A 27905-nucleotide genomic window follows, 5' to 3' on the forward strand; every position below is an offset into this window, starting at 1 on the left:
ATGAAATAATGAAACCATCAAAATATACTCAAATGTCATGTATATCTAAAAAGAACAAATAATTTTTTTTAAAAAAAAGCATTTGACAAAATACATCATCCCTTTATGTTTAAAACACTAGAAAAACTAGGGATAACAGGAACATACCTCAATACTGTGGAAGCTATCTATGCTAAGCCTCAGGCTAGCATCATTCTGAATGGGGAAAAATTGAAGGCATTCCCTGTAAAATCTGGAACAAGACAGGGATGCCCTCTCTCTCATCACTTCTGTTCAACATAGTTCTCGAAACACTGGCCAGACAAAAGAAATTAAAGGCATAAAGATAGGAAAAGAAGAACTTAAATTATCACATTGTGGGTGACATGATTCTATAACTAGCAGACCCAAAAGGTTCTACCAAGAAACTTCTAGAGCTAGCAAATGAATTCAGCAAAGTGGCAGGATATAAAATCAACATGCATAAATCAAAGGCATTCCTGTATATCAGTGACAAATCCTCTGAAATGGTAATGAGAACAACCACCCCATTCACAATATCTTCAAAAACAAAAATAAAATACTTGGGAATCAACCTAACAAAAGAGGTGAAAGAACTATACAACGAAAACTACAGAACCCTAAAGAGAGAAATAGAAGAAGACCTTAGAAAGGTGGAAAGATATACCTTATTCATGGATAGGCAGAACTAATATCATTAAAATGGCCATATTACCAAAAGTACTCTATAGGTTTAATGCAATGCCAATCAAAATCCCAACGGCATTCCTCGCAGAAATAGAAAAGCAATCATGAAATTCATTTGGAAAAATAAAAGACCCAGAATAGCAAAAGCAATTCTAAGTAGGAAGAGTGAATCAGGCGGTATAGTGATACCAGACTTCAAACTATACTACAGAGCAATAGTAACAAAAACAGCATGGTACTGGTACCAAAACAGGCGGGTGGACCAATGTTACAGAATAGAGGACACAGAAACCAATCCACAAAACTACAACTATCTTATATTTGATAAAGGAGCTAAAAGCATGCAATGGAGGAAGGATAGCATCTTCAACAAATGGTGCTGGGAAAACTGGAAATCCATATGCAACAAAATGAAACTGAATCCCTTTCTCTCACCATGCACAAAAGTTAACTCAAAATGGATCAAGGAGCTTGATATCAAATCAGAGACACGCCGTCTGATAGAAGAAAAAGGTGGCTACGATCTACCTACTGTGGGGTCGGGCTCCAAATTCCTTAATAGGACACCCATAGCACAAGAGTTAATAACTAGAATCAACAAATGGGACTTACTCAAACTAAAAAGTTTTTTTCTCAGCAAAAGAAACAATAAGAGAGGTAAATAGGGAGCCTATATCCTGGGAACAAATCTTTACTCCTCACACTTCAGATAGAGCCCTAATATCCAGAGTATACAAAGAACTCAAAAAATTAGACAATAAGGTAACAAATAACCCAATCAACAAATGGGCCAAGAACCTGAACAGACACTTCTCAGAGGAGAACATACAATCAATCGACAAGTACATGAAAAAATGCTCACTATCTGTAGCAGTCAGAGAAATGCAAATCAAAACCACCCTAAGATACCATCTCACTCCAGTAAGGTTGGCAGCCATTATGAAGTCAAACAACAAGTGCTGGCGAGGATGTGGGGAAAAGGGTACACTTGTACATTGCTGGTGGGACTGCAAATTGGTGCAGCCAATTTGGAAAGCAGTATGGAGATTTCTTGGAAAGCTGGGAATGGAACCACCATTTGACCCAGCTATTCCCCTTCTCGGTCTATTCCCTAAAGACCTAAAAAGAGCATGCTACAGGGACACTGCTACATCGATGTTCATAGCAGCACAATTCACAATAGCAAGACTGTGGAACCAACCTAGATGCCCTTCAATAGACGAATGGATAAAAAAAAATGTGGCATTTATACACAATGGAGTATTACTCTGCATTAAAAAATGACAAAATCATAGAATTTGCAGGGAAATGGATGGCATTAGAGCAGATTATACTAAGTGAAGCTAGCCAATCCCTAAAAAACAAATGCCAAATGTCTTCTATGATATAAGGAGAGTAACTAAGAACAGAGTAGGGACGAAGAGCTTGAGAAGAAGATGAACATTAAACAGGGATGAGAGGTGGGAGGGAAAGGGAGAGAGAAGGGAAATTGCATGGAAATGGAAGGAGACCCTCAGGTTTATACAAAATTACATACAAGAGGAAGTGAGGGGAAAGGGAAAAATAATACAAGGGGGAGAAATGAATTACAGTAGAGGGGGTAGAGAGAGAAGAGGGGAGGGGAGGGGAGGGGGGATAGTAGAGGATAGGAAAGGCAGCAGAATACAACAGACACTAGTATGGCAATATGTAAATCAATGGATGTGTAACTGATGTGATTCTGCAATCTTTATATGGGGTAAAAATGGGAGTTCATAACCCACTTGAATCAAAGTGTGAAATATGATATATCAAGAACTATGTAATGTTTTGAACAACCAACAATAAAAATTTTTAAAAAAGAAAAAAAATAAAGAAAAAAGGAATATAAGCAAAAAAAAAATTGGTTATATAATGGGAAATGACCAAATTTGTAAGACCTTTCAGCCAAAGACTGGAGGATAAAGCTCCTGTGTTTCAGTATATTAATGGGCCCCTAGTATAGAACAAATCTGCTGCCATTTTGAAGCTGAAGTTATTGTGACTGATACCAGTAAAGCATTCCAAGCAGCAGTGATTCTTAGACTTTATATAATTAATTAAACATTTTTTACATAATTGATAGCCTCTTCATCATTACTATTGATTTTTTGAAACATTGTTTATTTTAGAACTTCATATGTATTTAACTTTTACTTCTATTCAGGATTTTGGATTAATTTTTCAGTTCTTCATATCATATGGAATATATTAATAAAAATTTGTTATATTCTTTGTTTCTTATGTACTAGATTTTATTGGTATTGTGAGAAGAAACACCTTTTCTCTGCACAGTAGCTTCGTTCCTGTGAGTTTTCTTGACAGCTTAGTCCACCAGAGGCAAAAGATGTGCCCTACATTAATCCTTATTGGCTGGAAAGAACATGTTCAATAACAAGTTGTTGCTTCACTTAAACACAACTTCTGCAAAGGTTTCATGTTGATAAGTTCTAGTTCAGCTGTGCTCTCTTGGAGGAGATGAGGTAGTGGTGGGTTGTGGTTCATCAGAGAAAGGCTGGGCTGTAAGCCACTCTGAAAGGTGGTTTCTTTTGTGGTGTTTTTTTTTTTTTTTTTTTTGCTCCTTCTACCCTGAAACTATCTTTAGGATTTAGTTCTTTATACACCAAACTACTATTATTAATATTGCCATTAGAGACATCAGAATAAATTATCTCCATATAGGGAGCATGTGAGGAATAGATGAACTCTAGATAGGGCAGAGGGGTTGGAGGGGAAGGGAGGGGGCATGGGGTTATTCATGATGGTGGAATGTGATGATCATTATTATCCAAAGTACAGGTATGAAGACACAATTTGGTGTGAATATACTGTGTATAAACCCAGAGATATGAAAAATTGTGCTCTATATGTATAATGAGAATTGTAATGCATTCTGCTATCATATATAAATGAAAAATTAATTAATTAATAAAAATATCTCCATATAAAACAGCAAAATAATATGAAAAGAAACAATGCTTTTGAAAATTAAGCAATGTAGTAGGAAGAAAGCTAATTATTTTTAAAAGTTTCTCTCTACTGTGGAGGACTCGAATACCTGTGTACAGATAGTCAGTTGTCAGACTGACAATTAGGAAAACAATATTAACTTTTAAAAATCCATGTAGATGTTGAATGAAACTGCATTAAATGTGTATATTACATTCCTCTCTGGGAACATAGAAATCATCTACTTTTGTGCTCTCAAAAAAAGCTTTGTAGTATTCTCTTTGATTCTTTACAATCCTTATTAAATATATGAATTAGTATTTTATTGTCTTCGCTAATGAATAGATTTTTCTTTCCTTATAATTAAGTGTCCTTCCCATAGTTCTTCATGGCTTAGTCTGACAAAGACAATCCATGCTACCTGCTCCATGGTTCTAACTGGCTGGAGAGGGAAGTATCTAGTGTCTCATTTTGGCATAGTTTACACCCACCTTCTGCACAGGTTGCTTGTCACCAAGAATGACTAGAGAAGAGTGGGTGACAGAGTTTGGGGATTAGAGTCGGGAATTGTAGACAGCACAGAGGGCATTGGTGTGCCTTCCAGGGGAATCTGCTGCTTTGTTGGGAACAGTTTCCATATGCATAGAGGAGTGAGGGCTCAGCAGGGGAAAGGCTGGGACTTTGTGCTCTAGGTCATCATCCTGGGCTAGGACTTGAACCAAGGATGGCTTAGACCCACAGGATTGAAGGGGAAGGATAATTTTCAACACAAACATTTTAAAGTGTCTTCACTTCTGGAAACACAGAAGACACTTCATTTCTTTATGGATCTGCTTACTAAACTGTCAGTAAGCCCACGAATCAACTGCACTGGTGTGAATCTGATCTTTGCAGTTTCAGAGTCAACCAACAAATTCTAGGATGGGACAAGGTGGGAAAGAAACCAGGATGGGGGTGAGGGAATGGACCTAGATGTGTCTGGGAGCTGATTAGTCTTCTGGAAGTGCCTGGGACAGTTTTTAGAATCTAAAACACAAAATTTTTATTCTTTTCATATCCCTCCTTTCCTCCCCATTCCCACCAAAAATAAATAAATGCAGGTTTCTTTGACTTGTGACCCTGAGAATTTCTTTCAAGATGTGTGGGATCCTTATCAGTCAAGGTGGTGAGAAAATAGATATTGTGATGATGATCATAATTAATAATATTGCCCTGATGATGATCATAATTAATAATTATTATGATAATGCCTAATATTTATTGAACACTTATTAATATGTTTCAGACACTCTCCTAAGTGCTTTTACTCTATTAATTGGCTTATTTTATCTGAGATGCAGTGAAGTAGATCTATTTTATTACTTCCCCTTTTCATTTTACCAATTAGGACATTGTAGCATGAAGGGGTTGAATAGTTCCCTAAGGCTACATTTTTAGTAAGAGGTGGAACCTGAATTGAAACTCAGGCAATCAAACCTCAGAATGATGGGACAGAGGAACAACTGTGCTACTTTGAGGCCTGGAAGGGAATTTATGCCAACTTCCTCTGGTAGGCACTGGACCATTGTTAAACCACCCACTGAATTCTTCTAAAGAAGTAATTGCATAGGGCCCTGGCCATGCACACCTTCAACTGATGTCACCTCCCCCTTTCTGTCATGAGTGGGAAAGGGCTCTTTCTTCTCTTTTTGTTTCTTATGCCTGATAGTATTTGATTGATACCACATGAATGCACAGATGGATGTTCTTTGCCAGATTCAGTATAATTCAGGTGCTGGTTATTTGAAGAGATGATGCACTTTACAGTCCTCACAATCATCTGAGGCATCTGAAATTTTATTCAGTTAGATTTACTTCAAAATCTTACAGGTTCAAACACTTCGAAGCTGAAAAAAAATTTTGTTTCATCAAAAGCCTTGGTACACTTCTCTCTCTTTCCCCTGGGTAGCTTAGGAGTCATGGGTTCAAAATAAAAGGCTTATTGGGGTTAGGGAATAGTATTTCATCTTCTGTTTATCTGTGAGGAATTATGATGTCATTGTTTTGTATCCATGAGACAAATAGGTTAAAAAAAAAAAGAACATAGTGGTAAGAATGGAGAAGTATAATGACTAAAGATATACAAAATAATTGAAATGGATTTGAGTGCTCAATTAAGAACACAAACTTTGTTTCTAGCCATGATCCCAGGAGGACCATGAAGGCCTGCTGGAGAGGGAGAAAAGGAAGAGAAATTCAGTAAGGTGCTCCATATGCAAATTTCTCCAAACTGAAGTTTTTCAGGGCCACTTGCCTTAGATCTGCCTTAGATCTGACAATGCAATATCAAGAGGAGAAAAATGTGGTAGTTCTATCATTTTTTTAAAGAATTGAATTTATTTAATAGGATCACTGAATACAATGTTAATATACAAAAATTGATTACTAGCAAGAAACAAGAAGAAAAACTTTTCAATGTCACTTAATAGCACTTTGTAATATACTTGACAAGTGCTCCTAAAAATTTCCAAGGTAATCAAATACAGGGAAATTCTTTAAAGACTATCACAGACAAAAGGAACTTAAAGAAACGTGACAAACAAAAGTAATGTGGGGTCCTGGAGGGGATCCTAGAACAGAAAAAAATTAGGTAGGTAAACACTAAGGCAATCTGAATAAATCATGGGATTTGAATAGTAATAATATATTAGTATTATTTCCATTAATTGTAGTAAATGTTGCATACTAATGTAAGATGTTTATAATGGAAAAATCTGCGTATAGACGAGGAGATGAGGCAAATGGGAACTCTGTTTTAGAGGCTCAAATTTTCTGGAATTCTAAAATTGTTCTAAAAATACTTATTAATATAAAGGAAGGAAAAGTTGAAATTAGCTCAAGTACATATGGAGATTTATCACATAATAAAAGAGACATATTAAATCAATGAACTTTTCAAATAAATGGTGTTGCAACCAATGGTAGGCTCTTGGAAAAAAATAACTCTGTATCCATACAAGAAACAATTTAAAAACTTTGAATTAATATGAAAACAAAAAGTAAAAATATGAAGCTATATAACTGTTAAAAGGAAATTTGGATATATTCTTTTTATAAATTAAATGCAGGAGAATCTTTCTAATTGTGGTTCAAAAATTAAAATAAAAAAATAAAGCACATAATTTTTTATTTATATAGTATAGAACCTAGGGCTTTGCATATGCTAGACAAGCTCTTTCGCACTGAACTTTACCTCCAGCCCCAGGATGTATAAAGTTAACTACTTAAAATTTATAAACAAAAGCTTTAGTACTGCAAACATAAAAAGATCTCTGGAAATCCACAAGGCAAATTAAAAACTGGGAAAATATATTTTTACTATGCATTGCTAAAATATGAAGAATCAAAAATTAAGACATATGAATTAAAATACTGATATAAAAATATACAATAGGCTTGCACAGAAAAAAGTAAACAAAAGTATTTGGAGCATATGTTAGAAAGCAAATTAAAACTACACTTAAACTAGCACTTCATACTTATTAGGTAAGTAATAATCATCAAATATGAAAGCTTTATGACCATTGCCTGGAGAAAGATATAGAGAAACAGACAACCAATGCATTGCTGGTGACAGGTGAATGTCGTCCTGCTATAAAAAGTTTTGGCAATATCCAACAAAATGGTATATGCATAGACCCTTTAATCTACCAACCTCACTCCTAAAAATTTACTTCACAAAGAGGAGATCATGTGTGAACAAGTTAATTTAGTGTTTCATTGTTGCATAATATTAAGTAGAAAAAATGTTGAGAAAAACTGTAATGCCAACTGTTTTAGTCATCTTTTGTACTGCTGTGTTGAAAAGACCTGAAAAGAACAACATGGAGGAGAAAACTAATTTGGCCTGTGGTTTCAGAGTTTCCATCCATGGTTGACTGACTCCATAGCTCTGGGAAAGGTAAGTAGATCACCATGGTGGAAGGGTGTGGCAGAGGAATGTAATTCAGGACATGATATCCAGGAAGCATATAAGAGTTCTTCTATCATTTGTCATTTGTAGCCCCATGAATGTCATTAAAGTCCTTCCTGATATTATAAATATAGATATACACATCAGTATAGATATAAAACTTATACAGAATTAGAATTTTTGTCTTATAATCTTTTTTCACACATAATCTATGGTGGATAGTTTCATATATCACTGAGGAGTCTCATAAATATTATCTTTAGTGACTACTAAAATTCACCATGTTCTTGAAATGGTATTTACTAAAACAATTTTTTACTTGGAGACATACCATTTAGGTGGCCTGCTATCTATCTTCTAAAGCAAACTACTTGGAGTTTCCTCTTAAGAGAATTTGAATAGGCCCAGAAAAAAATAATTACACATTATGGACTTCATGGTCACTCAGTAAAAGAGACAGACCTTGTAGTATTAGCCCAAATCCTATCAAATCCCATCTTTGCATTCATAGCTATTTTTAAATCCCTTTTAAAAGCTACCTATGGGAAGACCCAGGCCAACATCAAAATGGAAAAAAAATTGAAAGCATTCCCTCTAAAAACTGGAACAAGACAGAGATGCTCCCTTTCACCTTTCACCACTTCTATTTAACATACTTCTTGAAACACTGGTCAGAGCAATTAGACAAATGAAAGAAATTAAAGGGATATGGATAGGTAAAGAAGAACTCAAATTAGCACTATTTGCCAACAATATGATTCTATACCTGGAAGACCCAAAAAATTCCTTCAGAGAACTTCTAGAACTAATAAATGAATTCAGCATAGTAGCAGGATACAAAATCAACACCCATAAATCAAAGGCATTTCTGTATATCAGTGACAAATCCTCTGAAAGGAAAACTACCCCATTCTTAATAGCCTCAAAAAAAAAAAAATAAAATACTTGGGAATCAACGAAAGAGGTTAAAGATCTATACAATGAAAACTACAGAACCCTACAGAAAAAAATCAAAGAAGACCTCAGAAGATAGAAAGACACAGACCCAGCTATCCCTCTCCTCAGTCTATACACAAAGGACTTAAAAACATCATACTACTGGACACAGCCACATTAATGTTTATAGCAGCACAATTCACAATAGCTAAATTGTGGAACCAACCTAGATGCCCTTCAGTAGATGAATGGATAAAGAAAATGTGGTATATATACACAATGGAATATTATTCAGCATTAAAAGAGAATAAAATCATGGCATTTGAAGCTAAATGGATAGAGATGGAGAATATAATGCTAAGTTAGTCAATCCCCCCCAAAAAAAACAAATGCTGAATGTTTTCCCTGACTTAAGGATGAGGATTTATAACGGAGTTGGTGGGGGGCATGAAAGATTAGATGAACTCTAAATCGGGAAAAGGGAGGGAGAGGAAAGGAGAAGGCATTGGGAGGTAGGAAAGATGGTGGAATGAGATGGACATCATTACTTCATACATTACATGTATGAAGACATGAATGGTGTGACTCTACTTTGTGTACAATCAGAGATATGAAAACGTGCTCTATATGAGTAATATGAATTGTAATGCATTCTGCTGTCATATATAACAAATTAAAATTTCAAAAATTGTAAAATAATATCAAAAAACACAAAACATTTTAAGGGAGTAAGAAGGATAAAGAAAAGAAAACAAAACAAAACCTAGATAAAACGGACAATCAGAAATTGAAAGCAGCTTTAAATATATACATAAAGCAAAACAAAGCCAAACAATTTTTTTTTATTATTTTCACAGAGATTGGAGAAGGCAGCCTTCCTTAGATGGAACGGCAAAGCCCTTTTGAAAATTAACAGCACAGGAAAAGATTTACTACAATGTAATGTATTTACCATAGGATTTCACAATATTGATTAATTTTTAAATTTTATGAAGAGTTTCAGCAAAAATTATTGTAAATCTATAGATTGTATCTCCATTGAAGTTTATGATCTCTTTTCATTAATTCGTATAATTTGTTGTTTTCTTTTCTGTAAAATATCACTTTTACTTTCTCTTAATTATATGCATTTCTTATGAAAATTTTTCTTTGTTATTTTCTATTATTCTTTTTTTCACATTTGGGATCACTGTCTTTATTCACAGGTGACTTGACAGTATTTGCAGAAAATGTCAGATCAAGGAATCCATAAAAGAATTGTTAGAATAAACACATTTAAAGTTTGTATGATCAAAATCTGTATGTGTGTGTGTGTGTGTGTGTGTGTGTGTGTGTGTGTATATATATATATATATATATATATATATATATATATATATATATATATATCAGTTCTATTTCTACACTGTAGTAAGAAGGAACATTAAATAAAGAAATGGATTACAATAATTTTATTTATAATAACCTCAAAAACAAAATCAGAGATTAACAAAAATCTTCTAAATCTTCTATTATTCTTTATCTTAATGGAATTTCTCCTCTTGAAACTCTGATTATGCCTTCTTGGTAGTGTATTCTGCCAGAGACAACTGATGCTGCCCTCTCTCCTTTGCCTTATTAGCTGGAAAGAAAAGTATTGAATTATGTGTCATAGTTTCCTGGAAATGTGATTTATGGAAAGAGTTACATCATCATTATTCCTCTTTAACCACAACCCTAACCAAATAACCACTTCCTATGCTCAGACAGCTTCTTGTTTCTACAAACATTGTTGTTTTTCTGAGGTTCTCAAGGTTCTCAATTCATTCTTTGGCCAATCCTCCAACATATGAAGAAGATCAGAACAAAACTATTCACAAGTAACAGCATCAGAAAAGTATAGTTCAAAAGTATGGTCACTATAACAGAACTTTCAACAAGACCCTGTTGTACAGGACACTTTTTGGGCATATGAATCTAACATACACTAATTACATTGTAGAAGGTTTCCCAAAAAAAAGAAAACAGATGGGAAGTCCATGGCAATAAGCACAACCTGAAGTTGTTTGGTATGACAGTGAGAGTGGTGGATAGCTCTGGGCCAGCCACACAGAGCTGCTGTCTCCATACCTTAGAGGAGTAGAGCTTGAACAGTGAGATTGCATTAACCAGGGGACTGGATATGTAGAGGTCACACTTGAGCAGAGATTAGAACAATGCTGCCTGCCTGTTGATCTAGTGGCAACAAAAGAGCCCCCTGCTAGAAGCCAGTCCCTTGAGTCTTAAGACCCATGCATATACTGGGCCTTGAATAAGGGCACAATACAATTTTTGGAACATGAATTCTTCAGGACCTGAGCTAAGTTAGCCAGGCCTTTACTGTCTCTCACTGCACCCAGTGGCAAATCAGAAAAATTTGGCATGATTTACTTTGCATTACACAATTTGCAAAACATATAAATATGCCAAAATAGATTATACTGTCTTGTGTAACTAAAAAGAACAAATAAAAAATTTTAAAAATTTAAAGGGAAAACAAGTGATGGCTGATATTTTGAGCCAAGATGGTTTATAAGTATTCCTGACTCAAGAGCAATATGTAATGGTAACTTGGGCATGAGAATTGGTTTATTAATTGCCATAGAAATTTACCAGTGACAGATAATACATCTCACTACCCACTTCATATATGTTTCCTTCCATTGCTGAATAAATATATACATAATACTAAGAATTTTGCAATGACTGTTACAGGGAAATGCTAACTTTTAGCACTCTTGGATTTTCTCTCTTGCAATTTTCTCTCAATGCTGAATGTTTTCTCTGATATAAGGGAAATGATTCATAGTGAGGCAGGGAGGGGGAGCATGGAGGAATAGATGAACACTAGATAGGGCAGAGGGGTGGGAGGGGAAGGGAGGGGGCAGGGGGTTAGCAAGGATGGTGGAATGTGATGGACATCATTATCCAAAGGACATTTAAGAAGACATGAAGTGGTGTGAATATAACTTTATATACAGCCAGAGATATGAAAAAAATGTGCTCTATATGTGTAATAAGAATTGTAATGCATTCTGCTATCATTTTTTAAAAAATCAATTTAATTTTTTTTAAAAAAAACATGAATATATTTGCTCTTAAAAAAAATCTCTATCATTTCTAAAACTTCCCTAAGATCATTTGTAAACCAGCCCCACCCCCAGCCCACAAGCAGTTACTAATCTGATTTCTGTCACTATAAATTAGTCTGTATTTTCTAAAATTGTATCAAATTGAATCATACAATATGAACTCATTCTCTGTCTTCTTTCATTCAGCTTAATTATTTTGAGGCCTAAGCATATTGTTGTATATGTCAATGATGTCTTCCTTTCTATTGTCTAGCAGTATTTCATTGTATAAATATACCACAAGTTCCTTATCTACTCACCTGTTAATGGACATTGGAGTTGTTTCTGGGATTTGGGCTATTACAAGTAAATTCTTAATAGCCCATACAAGTCTTCCTATGTAAATTATTTCCCTTTCTCTTGGGTAAATAATTAGTAGGGAAATGATTGAATCATGATGTTTTATTTTACTTTTTAAAATATTGCCCAACTATTTTCCAAAGTAATGGTACCCATGATGCATTTCTAACAGCAGTATAATTGAGTTCCAGTTATTTCACAACCTTGTCCACACTTGGTATAGTGGTCTTTAATGTATCCATTTCAATGTCAATATAGTAGCATTTTGCTGTGGTTTTAGTTTCCATTTTCATAATGTCTGCTGCTATTGTATATTCTAATGTGCTTAATTACCATCTTTATATCTTCCTTGATGAAGTGTCTGTTCAAAATCTTTGACCACTTATAATCAGGTTGTTTTCTATTTTTGCTAAGAACATACATGTTCTTTATATATATAATATAAAAGATCTTTGTCAGACATTGGTAAATATTTCTCCCATTTTGTGATTGCCTTTTTAATTTTGTAATATATTTTTTCAAAAACAAAAGTCTTTATTTTGATATAGTTAAACTGGTTGATTTTTTACAGTTTCTTATTTCTGTTTGTTAGTTAAGAAGTCTTTGCCCAAGCTGAAAGTACTTAGATTTTCTCCAATTTTCTTATTGAATTTTCAAATTTTTCACTGTTCTTTAGGAATATTATATATTTCAAGTTAATTTTTGGTTGTGTGAAAGTCTAGTTGCAATTTTCATATACATATATTCAATTGTTCTGGCACTATTTGTTAAAGAAGATTAGTATTTCCCCCATTAAATTGCTTGGGTGTGTCAAAACTTGTTGACATGCATATATTGCTGAAATATATGTAAGTAGTCCTCTAACACCATACCATCTTGATGTTGACAACATAAAAATTCATAAAATCAGATATCATACACTTCCACCTTTATTCTTTTTACAAAAGTATTTTTCCTATTCTATCACCTTTGAATATCCATTCAATCTTAAAAATAAGCTTATCATTTGTCTTCAATAAATCCTATATGTATTTGGATTGCAGTTGTGTTGATTTTATACAAAAGTTACGGAAGAATTATGTTAACAATATTGATTCTTCCACTACATGAACATGGTACATCTCTCCATTTATTATCTTAATTTCTCTCAACCATGTTTTATACTTTTCAATATAAAAATTGTCAGGTTCATCTCTGAATGTTTTTTATTTTTGATGATACTACAAGTTAAAATTAAAAATTTCAATTTTTTTTAGTTCATTACTATTACATAAATATAAGTTAAAAAGGTTAATTTTTATTGAGTTTATACCTGAAACATTGCTAGTTTCACTTTTTCTTTATCCTGTTTGTTTGTTTTTTGTGGACTCCATTAGATACTCTGTTGTAGGGGCTGACAAATTACAGTCAGCAGGCCAAATCCAGCAAACCACCTGTTTTTGTACAATCTATGAGCTAAGAAAGGTTTATACATTTGTCAATGGTTACATTTGAGATGATTGTACAAGTATCTATATAGTATCCTTGATTTTATGTCTTAAACTACAAAGCTGAAAATATCTGTTATTTACAGAAAAAAATTGCCAGTCCCTGTTCTATAGTCAATCATGTTACCTATGGAAAAAAACATACTTTTCCCTTTCCAATTGGCACATCTCTTATTTCTTCTCTTGCTTTTTTCACAATTGACTAGGAGTAGGAACAGCAGACATTCTTTGCTGAGTTTCTATATTAGAGCAAAAGCTTTATTCTTTCACTATTGAGTTTGATGTTTGTAGCCCTTTTTCAGATTGATAACATTTATATTTCTAACTTTCTAAGTAAGTATTTCCATTGACGTTGACTTTGTCAAATTTTCTTTTTTGCAAAAATTGAGTTAATGATTGTTTCATTCATTTTTTCCAATAACATTATAAACCACTTTGATAAAGTTTTTCATGCTAAAACAGCCTTGCATTCCTTGATTAGTTGTGCTTCATTATTCTTCATATATGTTGTTGAGTTTGATCTACTAAAATTGCATTGAGAACTTTTCATCTATGTTTATGAGGATATTAGCTCATGAGGGTTTTCTTGTTGTATATTTAATTGGGGTAGAAGATTAATGATGACAAGAGTTGAGATGTATTCTCTCCTCTTTCATTTTCTGGAACAATTTATATAATGATGTTATGGCTTCTTTAAGTGCTTTGAAGACTTTATCAATTAAATCACCTGGGAAGACCTGAAGCATCCTTGAAGAAAGGATTTTAGCTAAAATTTCAATTTATTTATTAGGTACAAGGCTGTTTTAGGCTATTCCTTTTTTGGGGGGTGGGGTACTGTGGGATTGAACCCAGGGGCACTTAACCACTGAGTCACTCCCCAGATCTTTTTTATTTTTTACTTTGAGACAGAGTCTCACTGAGTTGTTTAGGGCCTTGCTAAGATGCTGACGCTGGGTTTGAATTCAGATCCTCCTGCCTCAGCTGCCAGGATTACAGGCATTCACTACTGTGTGGGGTAAGTTACTGCATTTTCTTGAATGACATTTAGTTGTTGTATTTTTCAAGGGGTTTTCCTATTTCATCTAAGTGGTCCAATTCATAGGCATAAAGTTTTTCATAAGTTTTTTAATCTCTGCACAATCTGCAATGGTGTCTCTTCTCTCATTCTTCATATTGGTAAATTGTGTTTTTCTTTCCTGGTTAGTCTCACTGTAAGCTTATCGATTTTAGTGACCTCCAAAAAAATCAATTTTTATTTCACTTAGTTTTCTCTCATTTCTCTGATTTCCATGCCAATGATGTGCACGCTATTATTTCCTTTCTTCTGCTTAATTTGGGCTTATGTTGATATTAAGTTTATAATTTCTTATTTTGTCCTTAAAAAAGAGGCTTTTTTAGGATTTATAATGCAATGGAAAGGGAAGTAATACAAGGTTTTCTAATTTCTTAGGGTAGTTTCTTAGTTCATTGGTTTGAAATCTCTCTTCATTGATGGTGTATTTAATTTTGTGATTATTTATTGAAACACTGCTTTAGATGTATGAATTGTGATATATTGTGTTTTATTCCATTCATCTCAAGATAATTTTTTAAATCCCCTTCTGATTTTCTCCCCTGACCCATGTTTTATTCAAAAGCACTGTGGGTTTTAGTTTTCAAATATTTAATAATATATTTTTGCAATTATTTCTAATATTATTTCACTTTGGTCAGTAGGCAAACTTTGTATAATTTCAATCCTTGCAAATTCATTGATCTTTAGATAAACCCCAAAGAATCATTTAACATAACTAAGATTCCATTCATGTTTAAATTACCCAAGAAAATAAGAATCTATGAATATTTTTATGATTATGTATGTATGAAGGTCTTCTGTTTTTACTAAAACACTTCTCTATTCTTTAATATTTAAACTATATGAATTCTTCTCATAATTTTTAAATATATATTATAAAATAAAATATGACTTGTTGAAGTATCAAGAATTCATTTGACAGTGGCAGAGAATTATGAAAACAGTACGAAAAAGGGTTTGGGTTTGCACTATAGGGAAGGCAGTAAAGTTTCTTTTCTAAGCATGTAATTTTATATAAGCAATCTCCTAGCTTCTGAGTCTGCAAGCAAAAGCAGAGTTGAAGTCCTTCTCAAACATTCAAACCCACAGGTCAGGTAGCGTCATTTACTAAAAATATGCTGGAATAGTCAGTGAAATCAGCTGACCTGGTTGCCAGGCTCTGGGTAGATCTGCTGGCCTTTCCCAGGGAGACCTGGGAGGGGAAGGGAGAGCAGCAGTGCGCCTGGAACTCCTAAAGTGCAGAGTCTCCCCCTGCTGGTGCGCATGACCTAATTAATACCCTTCAGATTGCCAATATTCTAGGCACCTTGAACTTCTCCCAGCAAATCAATGTATTTTAGCACAACTTTTCAAAAGAAAGACCAAACATAACTCAAAAAATGTTTACTATAATTTAAATCTCTGAGAGTGTGATGAGAATTTTGAATCTGCCACGCAAGGAAAGTTTTGAAATAACGCTCTCCTTAGCAATACTTTTCCCCACTATTTCCCATGGCTGTTGCTCCGTTTTTCTTCTTTCAGAAAAGAAATATTTTCTGTCTGGTTCTTATCCTTTTACATATAATTATTGGCCTATTTCCTTTCTGAAAGTTATAAAACATTTTAAATATTTTTTCCTTTTTCATTTGTTTCTGATCTTGTAGTTAAAAGAATTCATCACTACCTATGAATATGCAGCTTTTCACTATTACTGTTTAATTCCTGTAAATTATGAATTAATCTTTTCCATCCAAAGACTTTACTCAGGAAAAGTTTTCTATTATTTTTTCTATTTTATTCCTAGTGTCTTTTTCTAGAATACCTGTTACACAGCAATATATTTTCTTAATTGTATGTGTTTCAGTATAGATGGAACAGGAGTCTAGTTTTTATTTCATCTTTCTCTCCCATCCTCTGGTTTTTCATGACTGTGACACCATTACCCAAATATTCTAAATTGATAGCTGTTTAGTACTTCTGCATCTGCCTTAAAGAGTGCCCTCTTCTTATACTCAAGAATGAAAGCAATTTAGAAATGAAATAACCTTAGCACTGTCTTATTCTTTCCTCTCTTCTTTATGGATTTCACTATGTGTATTTTTCACCTCTTTGCCTGTCCTCTGTACCAATCACTGCACAACTGTGGCAGATGCACCACAGGAAGATCAAATGGTTAGAGAATTCAGTCACACAAAGGATCCTCTCACCTGTCCTCTCCGCTGTTGTCCCTCAACCACCTCAGCAGAGAGCACACAGAGAAGAGACTGTTTCAAAAAGACTGATGGATGTTGCTTTTCACTCTACTTGAGTGAATCCCCCTGAAATACACTGAAAACACACAAAGGTTTAAGAAATGTGTTTGCCTACAATGAATGGGAGAAAGCACAGTGAAGCAGGCTTGTGGACTCACAAAATTCCACTAGCAGGAAGTGAACTGATAAAACTATTCAGTTGCAAACACATGCACCTTCCATGAAAAGAGAAGGATGATTCAGGGCAGACCCAAAATCCAGAGAATACAGCCAAGAGCCACTGAAACCTGAGAGTAAGTGGCATTGTCACCCTGCAGGAAGGAAGCTGGTCCTTCCCTTCCACATCTGTGAAAGTGGGGGTGTGGATTAATCCCAGGCCTTAGAACCTAGCCAAAGGGGTCTTGTTAGAGTTTTCCCATCTGGAATTCAGAACTGGCATGGGCCAGTGACTCCCTTTTAACCTTCTACTTTCTCCCTTTTTGAACAAGAATGCCTGTAGCTCTTACCCTATGCCTGCCCCACAAGTATAAACTGGGTATGTTAGAGGTAGATAATTTGTCCCTAGTCACAATTCCACAGATGGAGAAGAATCCTATCCCAGGAGTTGTACTGAATTTTTCCCAGGAGCCTCATCTTAAGTTGGACCTGATTTACGTGAAATTTTGGACTGTGGGCTGTTGTTACCATAGAATGAGACTTTTGGACTTCGGCATAAAATGAATGTATTTTACACATGAGAGACATATAAGCCATGAGGGCTAGAAGGTAGATGCATGCCAAAGTGACCCCTAATGAGTAACACCCTTGTGTAACCTCCTCCCCTCTAGTGCAAACAGAAACTGTGACTTGAATTTAACCAGAATGATGTGGCAAAGGTGATGAGGCTATGCTACATAACAAATGTAATAGGATGTCCTTCCTTTAGCTAGAAGTTATAGGGCAAAAGTGATAGAATATTGCTCCATGGTTGTGTTTTGTTATGTGAGACTTTATATTAGCATGCTTAAGAGATTTTCTCTTGCTGTCTTTGAAATAAATTTTATGTTGTGTTAGCACCTGTGAAAGTCCATGTGGCCTGTAGCAGCTGAGTGTAGACCCTGGTCAGCAGTCTGCATGAAACAGGACCCTCAGTGCTTCACCCCTAAGTAGGTGGATCTTGCCTACTTGAGCTTGGAAGTGGATTCTTCACTAATCAAACCTCCAGTTAGCAATGCAGCCTGGCCTAGCTTGATTGTAGGCTGTGAGACCAGAAGTAGAGGACCCAGGGAAGTTCCAACTGGACTTATGGCCTACAAGAATTATGAGGAAATATATTTGTGTTATTTATAACTGCTGTTCATGGTAATTTGTTTTGCAACATTAGGAAACTGAGGCAATCACTGATACTCATTTACCTATTTATTTCATTATCTATTTCTATACTGTTTTTATGCCATTTTACAATGCCCTTTGTTATGTTTTAACTTCAAAATCTTATTAATTTGTCATTTAGTCTTCATTTTCAATGGATTTTTGTATTTTTTTTTCTTTCCTGAGTTAACTCACGTCTTTCCGTATTCTGTTCATTTCATTTCTAATTTGAATTTTCCTTCAGTTCATGAATGCTTGATTCCATCTGGGGCCCGGTGTTACACTTCCCTTGGGCTTCATTACTGGTGTTAAAGTCATTCTTGTTCTTCCCTTCATTCTTGTATTGGAGACACTATATGCTAGCTTGCAGAGGCTTTAATAGATCACATCTATTAAAATAGTTTTTGGTTTATTCTGTGAAGTCTATTTTCCTGTGCTATGCACAGTGATTTGTATATTAAGGGAAGGATTTTTGTGGATTGCTGAGTTTCTTAGTTCAAGATGACCCTCTAGTGCTAGTACAGGGCAGTGCAGTTTCAATAATGTATCAGAAGTTAATTGGTCTGATTTTGTGATTCCTTTTTTTTCTAAAAATACTTCAATCCCTCCACTTACTTCCTTTTTATTTTTACTGTTATGTCTCTTACAGGAGCCCAAATTATTGAAGTCCCCTCTCTACTCCCAAGATCAACACCTTCCCAAGTCTATCACCTCTGATTCTCTCCACCTTCAAGCCCCTTTCATTAAATATCACAGCAAGTGTGGAATGCAGCATCCTGTATTCTAGGTCCAAGGCTAGTTTTCAAAATGCCGTTACTCAGAATAGAAGGGTATTTTCACAAGGTTGATTTTCTGCCTATTCTTCTGAAGCCCTTCATGCACTACCTTCTTCTCCAGTCAGTCTCCATTAGATTAGTCATTAAACCAGTATCCAATGTGACTTTGATAGATTTGGGTATTTATTTCCCTACTTATACATTGATTCAAAATACATAGTACTTTCTGCCTTTTGGTTATATTGTAACAGTGGGTTACATATGAGTTTCTTGTCTACCTTGGAACATAAATCAGAAAAGGACAGTTAGAACATTGTTAGCAAAGTGAACACATCAGTTGGACCAACACTATATCAAAATTCAGTTAAAGTTAGAGCTAGAAGGGAAATTAATCCCTTTAAAATATGTACACTGGGACTTAAGAAATGTTTAGTGATATGAGTTTCAACCTTGAGAAGGTAGAAAAAAGTCATAGACCTAAAGAAGTATAAGAAAATAAATAAATAAACTAAAAGCAGATACCAATGAAAAAGAAAACTGGCAAACAGCATTATCAAACACTAAAGATGATACTGTATAATGATTAATAAAAATGTATAAACTTGCAGGAAAGAAGAGAGAAAGACAAATTACCAGTGATAAAATGAAAGTAGGTCTATCATTACAAATTCTACAGACACCAAAATGACAGAGGGAGATTTATGAAGAGCTTATGCCAACTAAATGAACACCGTATTTTTACATATGATTTAGGTTACATATCAACTAATTATAAAGTAAGACTTACCATTTCTGTTTTACAGATAAGATCACTGGTCTAAAATTATGTACATCAGTTGTCCAAAGCTATGTAGCACCACTATAGTGGCCCATTTCTGGAAGTTTCCATCCCCTGCAGGCCTGGTCTCCACAAGTTCCACGTCTTGGGTCTGGTCTTCTCCATCCCAATGCTAAGTCAGGGTGATCTCCTTAGGGTAGAAGCCCAGGGCCCAGCATCTCAGAGTGACATCTCCTTCAGGGATAGGGTGGTGAGTCACATGTGTCTTCGGGGGTCTGAGGGAAAGAACAGGGAAATTCCGACATTTTGGCATTTCCTCTTGGGCCACTGAAGCAGTGCTCACATGACTATCACATGACCATCCTGAGTGATAGACAACATGATTCAGGTGGGCAAGAGAGCACAAAATCTAGACACAAGCCAGGATGCAGGCTTTGGCACAATCTATTCCTTGGAAAGTTCTAGAATCAGATTGAGAATACCCAGTGGAAGAGTCTTCAGGTCCCTGACAGAGACTTCAGATTCTGGTCTTGATAGAGGTTGGGACATGTGGAAAAGCTGGAGTCAGACCTCCAAGGATGTTAGGCTGGAATGAACCTGACAGTCTATCCTTGATGCCAAGACTGCTGATGGGAACCTGTGGTCAGGTATTTATTGCCTTTCCCACCAGCCAGGGAGAGAGCGACCAGATCCCTTACTTGTCCTTAGAGAAAGCAGCCTTCAGTTCCTCTCTAGTACAGAACTTGGGAATCCACGCTCACACCCTCCCCTCTGGACTATGAGCAGGGAGATGCTCTACAGTGGGCACCATTCTCCTCCCCTCCTCCTGGGAACTGCTAGAGAGATCTACAGGAGATGGGGCAGGTGTTCAGCAGCTGCTCATACCTGTGCGCAGCAGCGACTCCTTCCCTTTCTCCAGGTAGCCTGCAAGATACTTCCAGCAATCTCCTTCCAGGTAGGCCCTGAAGCTCTCTGCGTCACCAGCTGCCTCCCACTTCCTCTTGGTGATCTCAGCCACCACATCTGCGGTGGTCCAGGTGCGCAGGTCTTCATTCAGGGCGATGTAATCCGCGCCATCATAGGCGTCCTGAAGGTACCCGCGGAGGAGGCGCCCATCCGTCCCCACGTCGCAGCCATACATCCTCTGGAAGGTGTGAGAGCCTGTCCCCGGCCCTGTCAGCCATGGCCCATCCCCGCCCACCCTGCGGGTTTTTTCCTAAACTGAAAACGAAACCGGTCACAGTGCCCAAGGGTGCTTTTTGGGTAGAGGGTCCCCGCAAGTCCCTCAGCCTTGGAGTGACTCGGCCTGGAAATCCTGAGGACTCGGGATCGTCTGTGAGGGACATGAGGGGTCGCGACCTCCTACAGGGGACGGGGTCACTCACCGCCTGCGCTCTGGTTGTAGTAGCCACGCAGGGTGTTGAGGCTCACTTGGTGACTCTGTAAGTTGCACTTGGAGGTCTGTGTCTCCCGTTCCCAATACTCTGGCCCCATCTTCTCCATCCATGGCGCCCGCGGCTCCATCCTCAGACTCTCAGCATCGCTGTCGAAGCCCACGAACTGCATGTCGACCATGTAGCCCACGGAGATGAAGCGGGGCTCCCCGCCCAGCCGGGACACGGAGGTGTCGAAATACCTCAGGGAGTGGGAGCCTGGGGAAGGGAGCCGCTGAGACCACCCAACCAGGTCCCAGGTTGACTACCCAGGAGGAGAGGAGCGGGGTCCAGAGACGCTAAGGGGGCTGTGGGAGCAGAAGGGCAGGACGTAGGGGCGGGAGGGGAGGGAAGGGAAGGACCGCGCCATGCTGGGGAGGGTCTGGGCTGGGGGCGGCGGGACGCACCTTCCCCAGGTCCTTAGTGCTCACTGGATGGTCCCCTCGCTCCTCCCACATGGAGGCTATTTCCCTCTCAATCCTGTGCTCACTGGCCCAAGTGTCCCTCAGGGCCAAGGCCCCCAAGAGCAGGAGGAGCAGCATTTGGGGCGCCAGCACCCTCATCCTGCAGCAATGTGGAGATTCTGTGAGTTGGAGTGGGGGAGAGGGGGGAGGTCGCTGTGGACTTTAAAATTCAAACCGCAGTGACAAAGATTGGCTTCTTTAGGAGAAGACGACATGGGAGTGAGAACTGTGGCCCAGTCAGGAGTGTCCAGGCAGAATGACCTGGCCCAGGTTGGGAGGAGAAAAAGTGGACCCAGCTATTCCCCTTCTAGGTCTATTCCCTAAAGACCTAAAAAGAGCATGCTACAGGGACACTGCTACATCGATGTTCATAGCAGCACAATTCACAATAGCAAGACTGTGGAACCAACCTAGATGCCCTTCAATAGACGAATGGATAAAAAAAAATGTGGCATTTATACACAATGGAGTATTACTCTGCATTAAAAAATGACAAAATCATAGAATTTGCAGGGAAATGGATGGCATTAGAGCAGATTATACTAAGTGAAGCTAGCCAATCCCTAAAAAACAAATGCCAAATGTCTTCTTTGATATAAGGAAAGTAACTAAGAACAGAGTAGGGTCGAAGAGCATGAGAAGAAGATTAACATTAAACAGGGATGAGAGGTGGGAGGGAAAGGGAGAGAGAAGGGAAATTGCATGGAAATGGAAGGAGACCCTCAGGGTTATACAAAAGTACATACAAGAGGAAGTGAGGGGAAAGGGAAAAATAATACAAGGGGGACAAATGAATGACAGTAGAGGGGGCAGAGAGAGAAGAGGGGAGGGGAGGGGAGGGGGATAGTAGAGGATAGGAAAGGCAGCAGAACACAACAGACACTAGTATGGCAATATGTAAATCAATGGATGTGTAATTGATGTGATTCTGCAATCTGTATATGGGGTAAAAATGGGAGCTCATAACCCACTTGAATCAAAGTGTGAAATATGATATATCAAGAACTATGTAATGTTTTGAACAACCAACAATAAAAAATTAAAAAATAAATAAATAAAAAATAAATAAAATGGGGAAAATAAAAAATAAATAAATAAATAATCAAATGTGTATTCTAAGTAATAAAGAGCTCTGTAAGTGCCAAAGTTTGGCATTATTATAATTGTAACATCTTGTTGGTGGTGGTGGTGGTTTTTTTTGTCTCAGAAAACTGGGATAATGTGTGATGGAAAATCTGGGGACTTAGAAATAAGTTAGTCTCAGCTGGTCAGCCCATACTCCAAGTCCTGTCACATCTAACCATCAAAACAGTAGAAGGAGGGCAAAACAGATTAAATTACATCATTCTTTAACTCTCTCTGCTTTTCTGTTCCATTTCGACAATACCTTCTTAATCTATAACTCATGCCAGTACATATCAGCCTCCTTTCTAGCCCTTTATACGGTTATGTCATGGTCACTAAAAAAATCATTAAAGTTTAACCTCCCCCAAAAAAATCCAAGCAAAGAAAAGTATTTTAAAAATGACACAGGAATTTTACCGAAGATGGCCGCTGTGCACGGGGGTTGCTGAAGTGCTGAGCGTGGTGCTCAGAGCAGTGGCTTTAATCGAGATTTTGCACAGCGCATAAGAACCCCTTTCACCGTTAATCTGTAGCGGACCACTTTGCCAAGCAGCAGGAAGAACAAAGAGATCGAAAAAGAGACGCTTGGCTCCCGGACGCTTTGCCGCCCAAAGCCGCAGGCGCTTTGCTCCCATCTGCTTCCTCTTTCGCTTCACTCCGGGCAGAAAAGGTGAATGTGTAATCAGCAGATGATTGTAAGTACCCGAGGCAAAGAAAGCTCAGTGCTCCCTGCCTTTTTTTTTTTTTTTTTTGAATATTTTTTATACAGGGAGAGTTTGTGGATTGGGATCGTTGGCTGGGCTGCGGTTTCTGTGCCGAAAATCCACTCCGCGGGAGCCGCCATTTGCTTTCTGCTGGCTGTCTTGATGGCTATGGCTACATTGTCTGGCAGCCGCACCTAGAGGTTGGAGCTGGGCTGCATGCCGAGCCCTGTCCTCCAAAGGCTGGACCGCAGCCTTGAGCGCCTGGGTCGCCTGTTCGCCGCTGCACCCTCGGGCAGAGCCTGCTCTGGGGTCGTTCTGCATGCCCCTGCGAGGGGACCCGTGCTTCAGAGGAGGGAGCCGGAGAGCCACGGCGGCAGCCGCTTGGGCCCTGGGGGCTGGGCACCGGTTCTTTGGCGCAGCTACGGTCGCGGACGAGCACGGCACCCCTGAGCGTGGCCCCAGGGAAGAGGCGACGGCGGCAGGGTTTAATTTCTAGAAATCTGGACTGGAAACAGAAGCAGCAGTTTGTATAATCCCAAGAACTTGCTTATGCCAGGAAGCTGTAAGGGCAACATGAATATCATTGAGGAGATCTAACATGGCAGCGGGCGGGGAGAGATCAAGTCTCTGACCTCTTCAACTGCGCGGGCATAGGGAGCTATAAACTGTATAAATTCTGTTTGCCCAGGATCACTAGGCAATGCTGAGCTGACGTGGATCTGGGGTGTACAGTCTGGGCCCCTCAGAACACACACACCGAGCCCGGATCGGCTGCATCCAAGCTCCGGTTCGCCTGCTTCTCGTGACTCAGCACTAACAATCCCGCTGAAATAACTGGTTGGCCCTTATGAACTTACAGAGGTAAAAGCCAACAGAGCCTTCATAGGCAGTGGCCACAGGATTGAAACGGGGATTGGGAGAGACAGTCAGGACCCACCCGTTGCACTGGTCACCCGGCAAAGGGAACGAACGGTCACCATTTACATGTGATACCACCTTGGCAGAGAACTGACGTCACGGGCGGAGGAGATAACTGCATTGAAACCAGCGCAACAGGGCTCCCAGGAGCAGCAGATATGGCGTGTAGCCAGTATTGTGGTGAGCGTCACAGGTGAGCGTGGCCTGGCTTGAGGAAACACAAGAGAAGGCCCTAGGCACTCAGGATTGGAGACCCGCCCAGTCTGTGAGGAAGAGCTGCTGCACAGTGATTGGTTCCCACTTAGTGAGAGGAGAAGCTTGACCCAGTGGGCACAGCTCCACCTACTGGAAGAGAAATTAATCAAACTCTATGACTGCATTTATTATTATTATTATTATCATTTTTTTTCTTTTTCTTTTTTTTTCTTTCACTTTCAATTTTGTATTGTTGTTGTTCTTTAACTTTTTTAATGTTTCTAATTTTTTTTAATTTTTTTTATTATTATTATAATTTTTTTAATTTTAATTTTCATTATTTTTATTATCATTATTATTTTTGTAAAAAAATTTTTTTTCTTTTCTTTCTTTATTTTCTAACTTTTTTGTGTGTATTTTGTTTTTGTTTCTTTTGTCTTTTCATTTCTTTTCAATTTTCTTATTCCCCCTTCCTTGAATCCTACCTGCCTACTCTCATTCTCTTTAGTGACTTCTTCCCTTCCCTTCTAATATCTTTCCTCCCAAGCATCAAATAAATTTATAAGAGTAAACAGTAACTCAGCAGTCAAGCAGAACAAGAAGTAACATGAGCAGCATAAAAAAGCAAGGAAGAAAAGGGGTACAAACAATGAAGGACAGCCTAAATATTCAGGAGGACCTAGAGTCAGCAGAAAAATGGTCATATAAAGAACTCAAGGAACACCTTAGACAGATGGAATGGAACCTTAAAGAGGATACGAGACAGCAAATCCAAACAGTGAAAGACCACTTTGAAAATCAATTACATAAACAGATAAAAGAAGAAGTTAAGCATCTTTATCAGGAGATAGAGATTATAAAAAAAATCAAACAATAATTCTAGAAATGAAGGAAATGATAAACCAAATTAAAAACTCAATTGAGAGTATCACTAACAGAGTGGAGCAAGTAGAAGCCAGAACGTCAGATAATGAAGACAAAATATATCATCTTGAAAAGAGCCTAGCCAACTCAGAAAGGCTGGTTAAAAATCACGAGAGAAACATCCAAGAGATATGGGATAACATAAAAAAACCAAACCTACGAGTCATCGGGATAGAAGAAGGTACAGAGATTCAAACCAAGGGAATGAGTAGCCTGCTGAATGAAATAATTACAGAAAACTTTCCAGAAATAAAAAAGGAAACGGATATACAAATTGTAGATGCATACAGGACACTGAGCACACAAAATCACAGTAGACCAACACCAAGACACATTGTTATGAAGATATCCAATATACAGAACAAAGAGAAAATATTAAAAGCTACAAGAGAAAGGAGGCAGATTACATTCAGGGGTAAACCAATAAGGTTAACAACGGATTTTTCATCACAGACACTGAAAGCGAGAAGATCCTGGAACAACGTATTTCAAACACTGAAAGACAATGGATGCCAACCAAGAATTCTGTATCCAGCAAAATTAAGCTTCAGGTACGACAACGAAATAAAAATCTTTCATGATAAACAAAAGCTAAAAGAATTTGCAGCCAGAAAACCAGCATTGCAAAGCATCCTGAGCAAAACACTACACGAGGAAGAAATGAAAAACAATAACAAAAATCATCAGTGGGAAGTGCCTCTATAAAAACAGAGGGTGGGGGGAAAGCTAACCATGGAGAAACAAACTAAATTAAATTAAAAAAAAAAAGAAGGTAAATAATCAAACATGGCTGGAAGTACAAACCATATATCACTAGTAACTCTAAATGTTAATGGCTTAAACTCTCCAATAAAGCGACATAGGCTGGTAACATGGATTAAAAAAACAAATCCAACAATATGATACCTCCAGGAGACACATCTGATTGCAAAAGACATACACAGGCTGAAGGTGAAAGGTTGGGAAAAAATATACCACGCACACGGTCCTCATAAGCAAGCAGGGGTGGCCATCCTCATATCGAATAAAATCGACTTCAAGACTAAGTTAATCAAAAGGGATAAGGAAGGACATTATATACTGTTAAAAGGAACCATTCACCAACAAGACATAACAATTATCAATATTTATGCACCAAATAATGGTGCTGCGACGTTCATAAAACAAATTCTCCTCAAGTTCAAGATCAAATAGACCACAACACAATAATTATGGGTGACTTCAACACACCTCTCTCACCATTTGACAGATCCTCCAAACAAAAGTTGAATAAAGAAACTATAGAACTCAATATCACAATCAACAACCTAGACTTAACTGACATATATAGAATATATCAACCATCATCAAGTGGATATACTTTTTTCTCAGCAGCACATGGATCCTTCTCAAAAATAGACCATATATTATATTATGCCATAGGGCAACCCTCAGTAAATATACAGGGGTGGAGATAATCCAATGCATTTTATCTGATCATAATGGAATGAAACTGGAAATCAATGATAAAAGAAGGAAGGAAAAATCCTACATCACATGGAAAATGAACAATATGTTACTGAATGATCAATGGGTTACAGAAGACATAAAGGAGGAAATCAAAAAATTCTTAGAGATAAATGAAAATACAGACACAACATATCGGAATCTATGGGACACAATGAAAGCAGTTTTAAGAGGGAAATTCATCGCCTGGAGGTCATTCCTCAAAAAAAGGAAAAACCAACAAATAAATGAGCTCACACTTCATCTCAAAGCCCTAGAAAAGGAAGAGCAAAACAACAGCAAATGTAGCAGAAGTCAAGAAATAATTAAAATCAGAGCGGAAATCAACGAAATTGAAACAAAAGAAACTATTGAAAAAATTTAAAAATGACACAGAGTGAAATCTTTAAAATACTTCCTAATCATCATTTATTTATTTATCTAACAAATGTTACAGAATTCCTACTATGTGCCATGAAGTTTACTAAGTACTCGATGTACAGAAGGGAATAAGACATAACATACCTATTTCTCATCAAGTATACAATATCATGGAAAAGACAATTTGCATGAAAACAAATATAATTTTTGGTTAATTAAAATTTAAAACAGTCAATTTTTAAAACTTGTCTCTCAATTACTTGAAGAGGGAAAAGACAGAAATGGGGACTTTGACATCAGACTATGCAAAACAGGAAACCACATGCTATTAGTCCCTTTACCCAAATTTGTATGTTCAAATCCTACCTTCTGAAGTGATGGTTTAGGAGATTGGGTTATTAGACTGAGACAAGAGCCCTTTTAATATATTTCTAAGACTTCTCACTGGCTTTTTATTTTTTCTTTCTTTTGTACTAGGGATTAAACTTAGGGGTATTTTATCACTGAGTGTATCTCCAATTTTTTCTTTATATTTTTGCTTTGAGACAGGGTCTCATGAAATTTCATAGGCCTTGCTAAATTGCTAAG

At 37.3% G+C, this 27905-nt stretch overlaps 1 pseudogene; it reads right to left on the reverse strand.

Annotated features, from left to right (window-relative positions):
• LOC124096656 (HLA class I histocompatibility antigen, A alpha chain-like) overlaps positions 1-25305 on the reverse strand; it is a 47148-nt pseudogene extending 21843 nt beyond the window's left edge.
• Between the last annotated feature and the right edge of the window lie 2600 nt (positions 25306-27905).

This window comes from Marmota monax, unplaced genomic scaffold (genome assembly GCF_021218885.2).
Source record: "Marmota monax isolate L192 unplaced genomic scaffold, Marmota_monax_Labrador192_F-V1.1 WCK01_AAM20220418_F8-fsc00548, whole genome shotgun sequence".
NCBI lineage: Eukaryota > Metazoa > Chordata > Mammalia > Rodentia > Sciuridae > Marmota > Marmota monax.